Below are 13367 nucleotides of genomic sequence, written 5' to 3' on the forward strand. Positions count from 1 at the left end.
TAGGTCTTATTTTTGTCTGCCACTATAAGAACCAGAACATATTTCGGACATTCGAGGATTGACTTGCTGTGTTAGAGTATCATCAGGTGATGGAAGAAACCAGGCTTATTTCGACTCAATGTTGATGAAACCTGATCGACATGCTCATCTTGGTTGAGTAAGCCTGGGTTGAGTGTGTCCAAAAAGTAGGTAACCTGGTGAAATCTTAGGAAAACATTGTAACCAGATCCAGGTTTATTTGACTGACAGACCGATGGACAGTGGGTCAACCGTAAATCCCTTCATGTGAAAACGGTAGGGACAAAATAAATATCACATTGCTCTTCTGAGTTCATTTGTAAACCAAGTTTTATCACAAAATTAAAATGGTCAATGTATTATTTTGTGTATTTAAAAATTATGTGAATATTAAGTTTCATGAAATCTTACTGAGTTTTCTCAATTTAGCTACTATTCGGACATGGACTGACGGACAAATGGGCAACAATGTCGCAATTTGTATACCAAGTTTTATAAGAATTGTTTCATAAAAGTGACCAATGTCTCTGTTCTATGTCAAGGTAACTACTAGGATGAAATACACAAAAAGATTTTGGTTCACAATAGGGTAGGCTCCGCGTGCAGTGAACCGGGCAACAGCTTTTGTCATTTAACATTTGTGTTTTAATGGCATAAGCTGGCAGATACCCTTTAACTTTAACGATGTTTTCCGATAATTTCTCGGAAAATACAATCTAGCAATTTTGATTTAATTTAGATTACTAAAAATTAATATTATATTTATGCCCCCCTTGGAAGAAGAGGGGTATATTGTTTTGCACATGTCAGTTGGTTGGTCCACCAGATGGTTTCCTGATGATAACTCAAGAACGCTTTGGCCTAGGATCATGAAACTTCATAGGTTTATTGATCTCGAAATAGTAAAATGGTTTCCGGATGATAACTCAAGAACGCTTACGCCTAGGATCATGAAACTTCATAGGTACATTGATGATGACTCGCAGATGACCTCTATTGATTTTCAGGTCACTAAGTCAAAAGTCAAGGTCACAGTGACTCGAAATAGAAAAATGGTTTCCGGATGATAACTCATTAATGCTTACGCCTAGGATCATAAAATAAAAAAATCATAGGTACATTGATAATGACTGGCAGATGACCCCCTTCATAGGTACATTGATAATGACTGGCAGAAGACCCCTATTGATTTTCAGGTCACTAGGTCAAGGATTAAGGTCATAGTGACTCAAAACAGTTTAATGGTTTCCTGTTGATAGCTCAAGAATACTTAGGTCTATGATCATGAAACTTCTCAAGTACATTGATCATGACTGGCAGATGACCCCTATTGATTTTCAGGTCACTAGGTCAAAAGTCAAGTTCACAGTGACAAAAACGTATTCACAATGGCTGCCACTACAACTGACAGCCCATAGGGGGGCATGCATGTTTTACAAACAGCCCTTGTTCTGTGTTAAAATTATGTACACGTCTGCGTTAAATAAATATGTTCACATTTGAAATAAAGCTAAAAATGTGTATTGTTGTTATTAGTAATTTGAACCGAATTGCTCTGTGGGAAGTAAAAGTACTTCAACCAGACCTAAATATGTGGGTAATTAAAGAGCACGAGAAAAGATGAAAATTAAGTTAGCTCAACCATTTTAAGCAATATTACTGGGTCACACTTTTTACGATGCGAAACCTGAAGGGTCCCTAGACTATGATGATTACTTACACGAGGAGTGTCCTATTCATTGCTGCCGCATGATCCTATCAGTAACGAATTAACGCTTGTATCGTTAAAGCAAGTCGTATATTCACGTTTATAAATATTTAAATAGAAAATAAAGGTTTAATTGTCGCATATCCACCGCATGATGTGTTTCTTATAAAGTGCACGTATATTCAAACCGAACAATTTTGTCCTTAGATAAAAATATACTACATGTGATCATATGTGGCCTCACAAGGCTTATTATGAATTTATTATATCGCCATCGCAATGAGATGTAAATAGTTCATACATGCACAGTGTACTTTCAACACAACCAAATCACACTTATAGTCGCGTCTTGCGAAAATAGGTCTTAATGCGTATGCGGCCAGCGTAAGTCAAACACGGTCTGCGATATTTCGCAGTGATTGTTGTTAGGTCAAAAACGTGCATGAAGAAGTCCGGATTTCCGCAGTGATTTGGCCAATGCTGTGGGTGATTTCTCTGAAATCAATAATTAAAATATTCTGATTCATTCATTCGGGTCTACAGGCGTGAAATTTCCCCATCATTTAATTGTTTGTTGATAAAGGGTATTTAATGTGAAAAGCTTGGTAAGACAGCTACGCCGAACAACCGAACTAGCATTCATTAATTTGATCAAAATATGCACACAGCAGAATGATTGTGTTTCTTACATGGCTTTTAGAAGAACAGACCATGCAGGCGAGCAGTGAACAATATGATTAGGTTTAGTTGCCCTAACCCTATATACCCTTGGTATGACTTGTGAGTGTTGAACTAATGTGCTACAGCATCACTTAAATACGAACATACGATAGTCAGGTATCCCCGCATAATGACATATAGAATATTACTGGGTAGATACCGCTTGGCAAACTTGAGCCTGGGTTAGTCGGTTATACCCGCTTTGTGAAATTAGGAATATAACAGGTTTGATATAGCATTAACAGTACGTACTTGGGGGTTATAGGAAATACCCGCTATATGACTATCCTGTATATAACTAAATGACGTCAAAAATACAACTGATGTGATACGGCATTACTTATACGAGCATAGGGTAGTAAGGTATAACTCGCCTCCTACAAAAATGACCTGATTCGATTTGCTTTGAGAGGCCATGTGCCCATTGTGTATTTTCCATACACCCTGAGAAATTTCCATACACCCCGAGTAATCGGTTGAGATATAATGGATACACAGTTAGTAACTGATTGTGTATAGGATATACACCCTCAGTTCCCTTCTCGAGCTTCGCTCTCATACACCATCAGTTACAAACAGTGTAACTAATACGGTATTACTTATAACAGGATGGGGTAGTAGAATATACCGCTATATAACTCGCTAGTATAGTACAGGCTTGATACGGCATTACTTATATACGAGCATTGGGTAGTAGGATATATCCGGTATATAGCTCGCTAGTATAGTACTGGCTTGATACGGCATTACTTATATACGAGCATGGGGTAGTAGGATATACCCGCTATATAACTCGCTAGTATAGTACTGGCTTGGTACGGCATTACTTATATACGAGCATGGGGTAGTAGGATATATCCGGTACATGACTCGCTAGTATAGTACTGGCTTGATACGGCATTACTTATATACGAGAATGGGTAGTAGGATATACCCGGTATATAACTCGCTAGTGTAGTACTGGCTTGAAACGGCATTACTTATATACGAGCATGGGGTAGTAGGATATACCCGGTATATAACTCGCTAGTATAGTACTGGCTTGATACGGCATTACGTATATACGAGCATGGGGTAGTAGGATATACCCGGTATATGACTCGTTAGTATAGTACCGGCTTGATACGGCATTACTTATATACCAGCATTGGGTAGTAGGATATATCCGGTATATAGCTTGCTAGTACAGTACCGGCTGGATACGGCATTACTTATATACGAGCATGGGGTAGTAGTATATACCCGCTATGACTCTCTAGTATAGTACCGGTTTGATACGGCATTACTTATATACGAGCATGGGGTAGTAGGATATACCCGGTATATGACTCGCTAATATAGTACTGGCTTGATACGGCATTACTTATACCGGGTATACGAGCATGGGGTAGTAGGATATTTCCGGTATATGACTCGCTAGTAAAGTACTGGCTTGATACGGCATTACTTATATACGAGTATGGGGTAGTAGGATATACCCGTTATATAACTCGCTAGTATAGTACCGGCTTGATACGGCATTACTTTTATACCAGCATGGGGTAGAAGGTAATACCCGGTATATAACTCGCTAGTATAGTACTGGCTTGAAACGACATTACTTATATACGAGCATGGGGTAGTAGGATATACCCGCTATATAACTCGCTAGTTTAGTACCGGCTTGATACGGCATTACTTATATAAAGGCATGGGGTAGTAGGATATACCCGGTATATGACTCGCAGGTATAGTACTGGCTTGATACGGCATTACTTATATACGAGCAAGGGGTAGTAGGATATACCCGCTATGACTCGCTAGTATAGTACTGGCTTGATACGGCATTACTAATATACGAGCATGGGGTAGTAGGATATATCCGGTATATGACTCGCTAGTTTAGTACCGGCTTGATACGGCATTACTTATATAAAGGCATGGGGTAGTAGGATATACCCGGTATATGACTCGCTAGTATAGTACTGGCTTGATACGGCATTACTTATATACGAGCATGGGGTAGTAGGATATACCCGCTATATAACTCGCTAGTATAGTACTGGCTTGATACGGCATTACTAATATACGAGCATGTGGTAGTAGGATATATCCGGTATATGACTCGCTAGTATAGTACTGGCTTGATACGGCATTACTAATATAAAGACATGGGGTAGTAGGATATACCCGGTATATGACTCGCTAGTATAGTACTGGCTTGATACGGCATTACTTATATACGAGCATGGGGTAGTAGGATATACCCGCTATATAACTCGCTAGTAAAGTACTGGCTTGATACGGCATTACTAATATACGAGCATGGGGTAGTAGGATATATCCGGTATATGACTCGCTAGTATAGTACTGGCTTGATACGGCATTACTAATATAAAGGCATGGGGTAGTAGGATATACCCGGTATATGACTCGCTAGTATAGTACTGGCTTGATACGGCATTACTTATATACGAGCATGGGGTAGTAGGATATACCCGCTATATAACTCGCTAGTATAGTACTGGCTTGATACGGCATTACTTATATACGAGCATGGGGTAGTAGGATATATCCGGTATATGACTCGCTAGTATAGTACTGGCTTGATACGGCATTACTTATATACGAGCATGGGGTAGTAGGATATATCCGGTATATGACTCGCTAGTATAGTACTGGCTTGATACGGCATTACTTTTATACGAGCATGGGGTAGTAGGATATATCCGGTATATGACTCGCTAGTATAGTACTGGCTTGATACGGCATTACTTATATACGAGCATAGGGTAGTAGGGTATACCCGGTATATGACTCGCTATTATAGTACTGGCTTGATACGGCATTACTTATATACGACCATGGGGTAGTAGGATATACCCGGTATATAACTCGCTAATATAGTACTGGCTTGATACGGCATTACTTATACGAGCATGGGGTAGTTGGATATACCCGGTATAAGACTCGTTTACCAGCATGGGGTAGTAGGATATACCCGGTACATAACTCGCTAGTATAGTACTGGCTTGATACGGCATTACTTATATACCAGCATGGGGTAGTAGGATATACCCGGTACATAACTCGCTAGTATAGTACTGGCTTGATACAGTATTACTTATATACCAGCATGGGGTAGTAGGATATACCCGCTATATTACTCGCTAGTATAGTACTGGCTTGATACGGCATTACTTATATACGAACATGGGGTAGTAGGGTATACCCGGTATATGACTCGCTAGTATAGTACTGGCTTGGTACGGCATTACTTATATATAAGCATGGGGTAGTAGTATATACCCGCTATGACTCGCTAGTATAGTACCGGCTTGATACGGCATTACTAATGTACGAGCATGGGGTAGTAGGATATATCCGGTATATGACTCGCTAGTATAGTACTGGCTTGATACGGCATTACTTATATACGAGCATGGGGTAGGAAGATATACCCGCTATATAACTCGCTAGTATAGTACTGGCTTGATACGGCATTACTTATATACGAGCATGGGGTAGTAGTATATACAATGGCTGTTTGTAAAACATGCATGCCCCCCATATGGGCTGTCAGTTGTAGAGGCAGCCATTGTGTGAATACGTTTTTGTCACTGTGACCGTTGACCTAGTGACCTGAAAATCAATAGGGGTCATCTGCCAGTCATGATCAATGTTCCTATGAAGTTTCATGATCCTTAGTTTCATGATCCTAGGCCTAAGCATTCTTGAGTTACCTTCCTGAAACCATTTTATTATTTGGAATAACTGTGACCTTGACCTAGTAACCTGAAAATCAAGATGGGTCATCTGCCAGTCATGATCAATGTACCAATGAAGTTTCATGATCCTAGGCCTAAGCGTTCTCAAGTTATCATCCGGAAATCATCTGATGGACGGACCGACCGACCGACATGTGGAAAACAATATACCCCCTCTTCTTCGAAGGGGTGCATAATTAGAGAGTGGACACCATGCTCAAAAACGCACTAAGTGACCCCTTGGCCTTGATTTTGACCCGGCATTACCCATATTCGAACTTGACCTAGACATCATATAGATACAACATCTGACCAAGTTTGGTGAAGATCGGGTAAAAACAACTTGAATTAGAGAGCGGACACTTAATACGGACCGACAGACAAGACAGGCAGACGGACCGACAAACTTCGTTTGTGGGGGTATAAAAATGTATTAATAATGCTACTGGTATTTCATTTCTGCGTATTTTAGTCTTATATACAATATGTAAAGTTTCTATTAAGTGCATTATTCCAATTTACTATTCATGACACTAACTTCTACGTTATAAACAAATACTTTCAGATCATTTGCTGTTATTTGTAACTGAACGAGCAAAGAAAAAAATCTTACGTTTTGAATAACTAATAAATCCTTCCAACAATAAGCATTTTTCCTTGTGACTTGACTTTCACTGGGAATCAAACCCAGATCTCCGACTTACTTAGTAAGTCGGCATGTTTTCTTTACACCATGAAAGCGATAAGTTGAAGGAAAAAGCTAATCATTATGTACACAAAATATATTTAACGGATAAAAATTTTCCTACAAGTCTGTATTAACCATTTGACCCCCATGGCATGGCCAGTTTTATGCTAACACAATTGTGTTTAGTTTTACTACATTTACACGATGCTTTGCTGAATACCAAATATCTATGCAGTCAGATTCATAGATAATTTTCCACTTTTAACATATAAGGAAAACAAGATACTACAAAGCAGGGTTAATTAAATTTGGACTTGCTCACATTTTGGCAAAATGACAATTTTCCAAAACAATCAAATTATAGAACAAGAGCCCTAAGGTGCTCAACTGTGACCAGAAGTAACTAAACTATTCTGAGAGGGTGTAGTTTAGAATAATAAATGAACTTAATGAAAAATATGTAATTTGTAGACAAATTATTATTTATAAACTTGACTTTGCTTATCATTACAGCAAATGTTTTGACAAACTTTAAACAAGATGTGTTTGTGAAACACAATGTCCCCCTATATGACGTTTGACCTTGTAGGATGACCTTGACCCTTCACCACTCAAAATGTGCAGCTCCATGAGATACACATGCATTTCAAATATAAAATTGCTAGCTTCAATATTGCAGAAGTGACATTACATGATCAATTTTGACCCATATATTTGACCTTGAAGGATGACCTTGACCTTTCACCACTAAAAATGTGCAGCTCAATGAGATACACATTTATGCCAAATATCAAGTTGCTATCTTCAATATAGAAAAAGTATTCATAAAATAAGCGATTTGGGCCACATATATTCGACCTCTGACCTTGAAGGATGACCTTGACCTTTCACCACTCAAAATGTGCAGATCCATGAGATACACATGCATGCCAAATATCAAGTTGCTATCTTCAATATTGCAAAAGTATAATAAAATGAGCGATTTTGGACACATATATTTGACATCTGACCATGAAGGATGAACTTAACCTTTCACCACTCAAATTGTGCAGCTCAATGAGATACACATGCATGCCAAATATCAAGTTGCTATCTTGAATATTGAAATACTGCAAAAGTGTACATTAAATGAGCGATTTTGACCCATATATTTGTCCTTTGACCTTGAAAGATGACCTTGACCTTTCACCACTCAAAATGTGCAGCTCCATGAGATACATATGCATGCAAAATATCAAGTTCCTATCATCAATATTGCAAAAGTTATTGCAAATGTTAAAGTTGGCGCAAACCAACCAACCAACAGACAGGGCAAAAACAATATGTCCCCCACTACTATAGTGGGGGACATAAAAAAGGAACACAATTTTAAATGCAACTTCCAGTGTTTACAAGCTTTTTTTAATTTGACATTTTGACCCACTTTTTGACGTTATGTGATCCAGTTTCAAAGTCAGCTGAGATTACATTGGGCCAAATGCTCTGATCATCTTTCATGAAAAATGCACATAAAAAAGGCCAATTGTGTGTTAACAAGGTTCTACTCTAGCACATAAGAAAAACTGTCATGTCCACTGGCAGCCATGTTAGTCTACAAACCGGAACCAGTTACAAACTCGACAACTGAGCTATCATTAGAATAAATATTCTGACCAAAATTTATGGAGATATGGCTAAAAATGTCACTTCTAGAGAATTTACAAGGTTTCATTATAGCCATATAAAGACAATTGCCTCGTGCTCTAGTGGATATGTTTTTTGAATAGACATAAAAATTTCGAAACTGGACTGAGCCATCATTTGAACAAATATTCGACCAAAATGCATGAAGATTGGAAAAAAAACAGTGACTTCACTAGTGTTCAAAAGGTTTCACTATAGCTATATAAGGAAAACTGCCCAGCCCTGTTACATACGGTCATTTATGAAGTTCCACAACTGTTGTCGTACGTTAAACAGTTTTCTAGATAGTAATTTCCCACTATTTTTTCCATCAGTGCAGCTTATGATCAACAATTAACTAGTCACTTCCACTTTAAACCTGTCCACTGTAAACACAAGGTTTACTGTTTTGACCTTTTTATACTTTTTATTTCTTATTGCTTTTGAAACATCATCTTATATATAATGTTATAATGTTCAAATGTATCTCCAATTATATTCTACAACACCGGTTCAATACATTGAGCTGTACACTATAAATGTAGGGACTAAAATATGATGATAACATTTCTCATCTCTTCTTCTTCTTGTCAATCACTCAAATGGAAACACTGGCCCCTGTGGTACACATTCTTTTTGATCAGCATGTTTTGTCTGCCAAACTGAAAAAAATAATAATCACAAATAAACATTTTAAAGAGAAGTGTAATGCCCCAACACTAATCTTTAGTTTCAAAACAATTGTAATGTCCAAACAAAATTAAACTAAAATACCAAAGTGTGCAAATTCAAATGCTTTTTACTTTGAGCTAATAGAGAGAGTTATACAGACAACAAGACATTTGCACATGGTGAATACTTGTGTTATTTGGATAAGGCATTACCATAATATAGTCTGAGCAGTAGTAGGACGCAATGCATGCCTCTCCAACCGCTCAACTATTGTGACTGCTAGATGATGATTTCAGCTGAGGAGCTAAACAAAAATGAGCAAGGGCCATAGTTCTGCAAAATTTGGGCTCATACATAATTTATTCCTTTAAGATGCCAATGTCTCCAATGTTGACTAGAAATGGCGCGGCAGAGACCGACGCATATCCCCACGCCGCATGTTTGACCCAGGGGCGCCCCAGGGTTGGTAATGGGGCCATGCATAGTTGACCGTATTGTCATAAGAGAAGTTCAGTATCAATTAGAAGTGAATCGGTGTAGAAATGAAGAAATTATAGTAAAAGGCAATTTTGGGTGGGCGTGGCCTATGTGGGAGGGGCACCCCAGGGTTGGTAATGGGGCCATACATAGTTGAGATTGACCGTATTGTCATAAGAGAGGTTCAGTATTAATTTGAAGTAAATGGGTGAAGAACTTTTAAAGTTATCGAAGGATCCAGAAAAGTGTCAGACTGACAGACACAGAGCGCAAACCGTAAGTCCCTCTCCTTTTTCAAGGGTAGGAAACTAACAAGTTTTGATAATAATGTAAAAATAATGGTCAAAACAAGAAACTGATTGAAATACAAAGTTAGGTCGCCCAAATATTATATGCACAAACAGGGATTTCAGATATTAAAGGGATCAGGACCATGGATAATTAATAAACCCTCATGTAAATTTCATGTGAATTGCCAGCATTTAATTCTTACGTTCACCTACCATTACTTACATCAAGAGTGTCTTGGTTTGGGTCAAGCTTTCGTATATTGTTTGGAGGCATAGTGTAATAGCTGTGATATTTTAGGAATAAAATGAACCTAAACACAAAACTGAAGCAAATCTGCACCTTTCTAGGTATATTTTGACCTTTGACCTTGAAGGATGACCTTGACCTTTCACCACTCAAAATGTGCAGCTCCATGAGATACACATGCATGCCAAATATGAAGTTGCTTTCTTCAATATTGCAAAAGTTATGGCAAAATATTAAAGTTGGAGCAAACAAACCAACAGACAGACCAACAGACAAGGGCGAAAACAATATGTCCCCCACTATAGTTCATTCCAACGCTCACGGACACTGGAACCCCGGGGAGAGTAGGAAAGCTCCACTATATATATTTCATATATAATAGTCGAGCTAAAAACCCTATTTTACTATGATTCAAGGGCCATAACTCAGGGGTGTCTGGGTCTATTTGGCCCATTATCTAACTTGACCTAGATGTTATTGCCTTACACATTTTCATGAAGTTTGGTGAAGATCTGATGACAATTGCTAGACTATTGAACGGAAAATAATCCGGACGGATTGACAGACGGACTTACTAACTTACAGACGGACGGATGGACTAACAAACTAAAGGACGGAGCGATTTTTATATGCCCTCAAAATCGCTGGTTCGGGGGCATAAAAACGACATTGTATAAAATGTATTGTATTTCTTAAACTGTATGAACTGTTATATCATACATGCAATGCGTCCCGGATTGTCCGGGACAGTCCCGGAAATGAAGAACTTGTCCTGCTGTCCCGGAAATCTGTCAAATGTCCCTGAATTTACAAAATCCATATATACATGTACCTTATCTTAGGCTTAACTGCACCTCGAATCTGTGTATATATGCAGCGTCTCCATGACAATGCCTACCCGAATAGGCAGACTACGCTACGTGTCAAAATCGATCAATTAACAGGGGTCCTGTTATCATATTGATTGTCTCACGTTCGCTGTCAAACCGAAAAGGCGGCATTGTTTTGGTTGTTAATTGACTTATATCTACATCGAAACAAGAGTGTAACTAATGTGTGACTGTACGGATTTTAAGTTGACGATCTACCGGTACTGTTTTGTTGTATTTGTTTTATGTGATTGGTTGTATGTATTGTGAATTGATTTGAGTTGACAATCTAACGGTACTGTATTGTTGTATTTTTTATTATATAAATGTTATAAATGAATAAAGGCGTATCAACAACTACGCGTTACACACCGGTCTTAATAACAATAACGCAGTGACGTCACCATCTATGTTTAGAACGCTTACACTGAAAACACATGGCCTGTATCTAGTAAAGGAACTAGTAATGTTTAATTTGACGTTGATAGATCAAGTTTATTTCGGATAGGCTTTCGAACTTTTGCAATTAACGATGCGAAACAAAACAAAACATATCAAAAATGCATATGTCTATAAATATCGCTACATTTTATACATGTCCCGGAAAATCGGCAAAAGTCCCGGACAATTTAACACAATGTCCCGGAATTGGTCTGAAAAATTATGGCATGTATGGTTATATGTAATTTCCATTTTACATTATCATTACATCTTCTCACGCTAGATTGGAAGTCTCTGAACTGTTATATACAGACAGATCAATCCCTAGTTTATCTTCCAGGGATCAGAAGATGTCTTGAAATCATTATGAACTGTTCCATCATTTAAAATACTGTATGAAATAAATGACAAAGTTATGGCCCAGACAAACTTCAGGTTTAAAACACAATAAGTGATCCCATGACCAAGTTTCTGACCGGGCATGATCCATATTCAAACTTGACCTATACATCATCTAGATACAATTTGTGACCAAGTTTGGGTGAAGATCTGATGAAATTTCGGGACAGACTGACGGACCGACAAAGTGGTTCCTATATAGCCCCCATAACCAAAAAGATAGTATTACCAGCGGTTGGTTTCAATGGAAATTTCTTACCAGACAAGAGGTTTGATGCAAATTGTTGTGAGGGGAAACTGGAAAATATCTGAAACAAAAATAAAGTCTTATATAATTTGAAGCGCTATATTGTTAAGTCAAATTTTAATATTTGATAATCATAATACTGCTAGCTGTCTGATTACAGAGGAGTCTTCACAACATAATGCGTTAACAGTTTTCCTGCAATAAGCAAACAGGACAAAATCAACAACACGAGTATTTATAATATATTCAGAGACAAAGATGATCCATCCATGTCTTTGGAAATAAACAAAGGGCATTTATTTTGGCCTCATTTTAGCCATGTTGATAAATATAATGGGTCATACTGCTTAGTGTGTTACAAGTGAAACACCATCAAAACCAGTGCTCCAGCTTGGCATGAATGGAAGGGCGCAGCACCCTGCCATTCAAAGATTCCGACCTGTCAACCTTGGACACCCTTCATGCCCTTTGATGAAAATGCCGAGTTGGGAATAGGGAGTTACAGTTGTAAGATCGTACGCGAATATCATTTGCCATTTAAAAGGAATCACGATGTTCAAACTTAACCTTTGACCTAGAAGTTGGCAAAGGGTTTGTTTTTAGTTGGTCGCATTTTAGAATTTACAGAGCATATTTTGCAAATCAGTGTGTGCTTAGAAGCCTTAGCTACGGAAAGAACCGCAACTCAATTTGCTAAGAACGATCACCACTGCCTGTCTGCAACAGATGACAAATGATTCTGCTCTAGCAGTGAGTGTATATACCAGCTTGTAAGACGACATTGGCCAGACTTGTGTTTATCATTAAAGTCTGTAGGTATTTGTACCATTTTTGACCTCATCCAAGATATCATTGGGACAAATCTTCGGACAAAGTTTCATGATGATCAGACAATAAATGTGGCCTCTAGAGTGTTAACAAGGTTTTACTATATAGCCATAAAAGAACAAATGCAGAGCCCACTGGCAGCCATATTTTTTAACCAATCAGCATCATGTTTGAACTCGTCCAAGATATTATTGGGATGAATCTTCTGACCATTTTTCATGAACATCGGAAATAAAAGTGGCCTCTAAAGTTTTAACAAGACTTTACTATAGCCATATAATGAAAAAAATGCCCCGCCCCCTGGAAGTCGTGTTTTCCAAGCAAATGTACCCATTTTCAAACTCTTTCAAGATAT

At 38.2% G+C, this 13367-nt stretch overlaps 1 long non-coding RNA gene across 1 annotated transcript; it reads right to left on the reverse strand.

Annotated features, from left to right (window-relative positions):
• Positions 1-6933: 6933 nt before the first annotated feature.
• Positions 6934-10495, reverse strand: LOC127882021 (uncharacterized). Its single transcript, XR_008050377.1, has 2 exons — positions 9427-10495; positions 6934-9204 (listed from the first exon to the last, which is right to left on the reverse strand). It is a non-coding gene; the product is annotated as an uncharacterized LOC127882021 (long non-coding RNA).
• Positions 10496-13367: the final 2872 nt, after the last annotated feature.

Source organism: Dreissena polymorpha, chromosome 5 (genome assembly GCF_020536995.1).
Source record: "Dreissena polymorpha isolate Duluth1 chromosome 5, UMN_Dpol_1.0, whole genome shotgun sequence".
In the NCBI taxonomy this organism is placed as follows: domain Eukaryota; kingdom Metazoa; phylum Mollusca; class Bivalvia; order Myida; family Dreissenidae; genus Dreissena; species Dreissena polymorpha.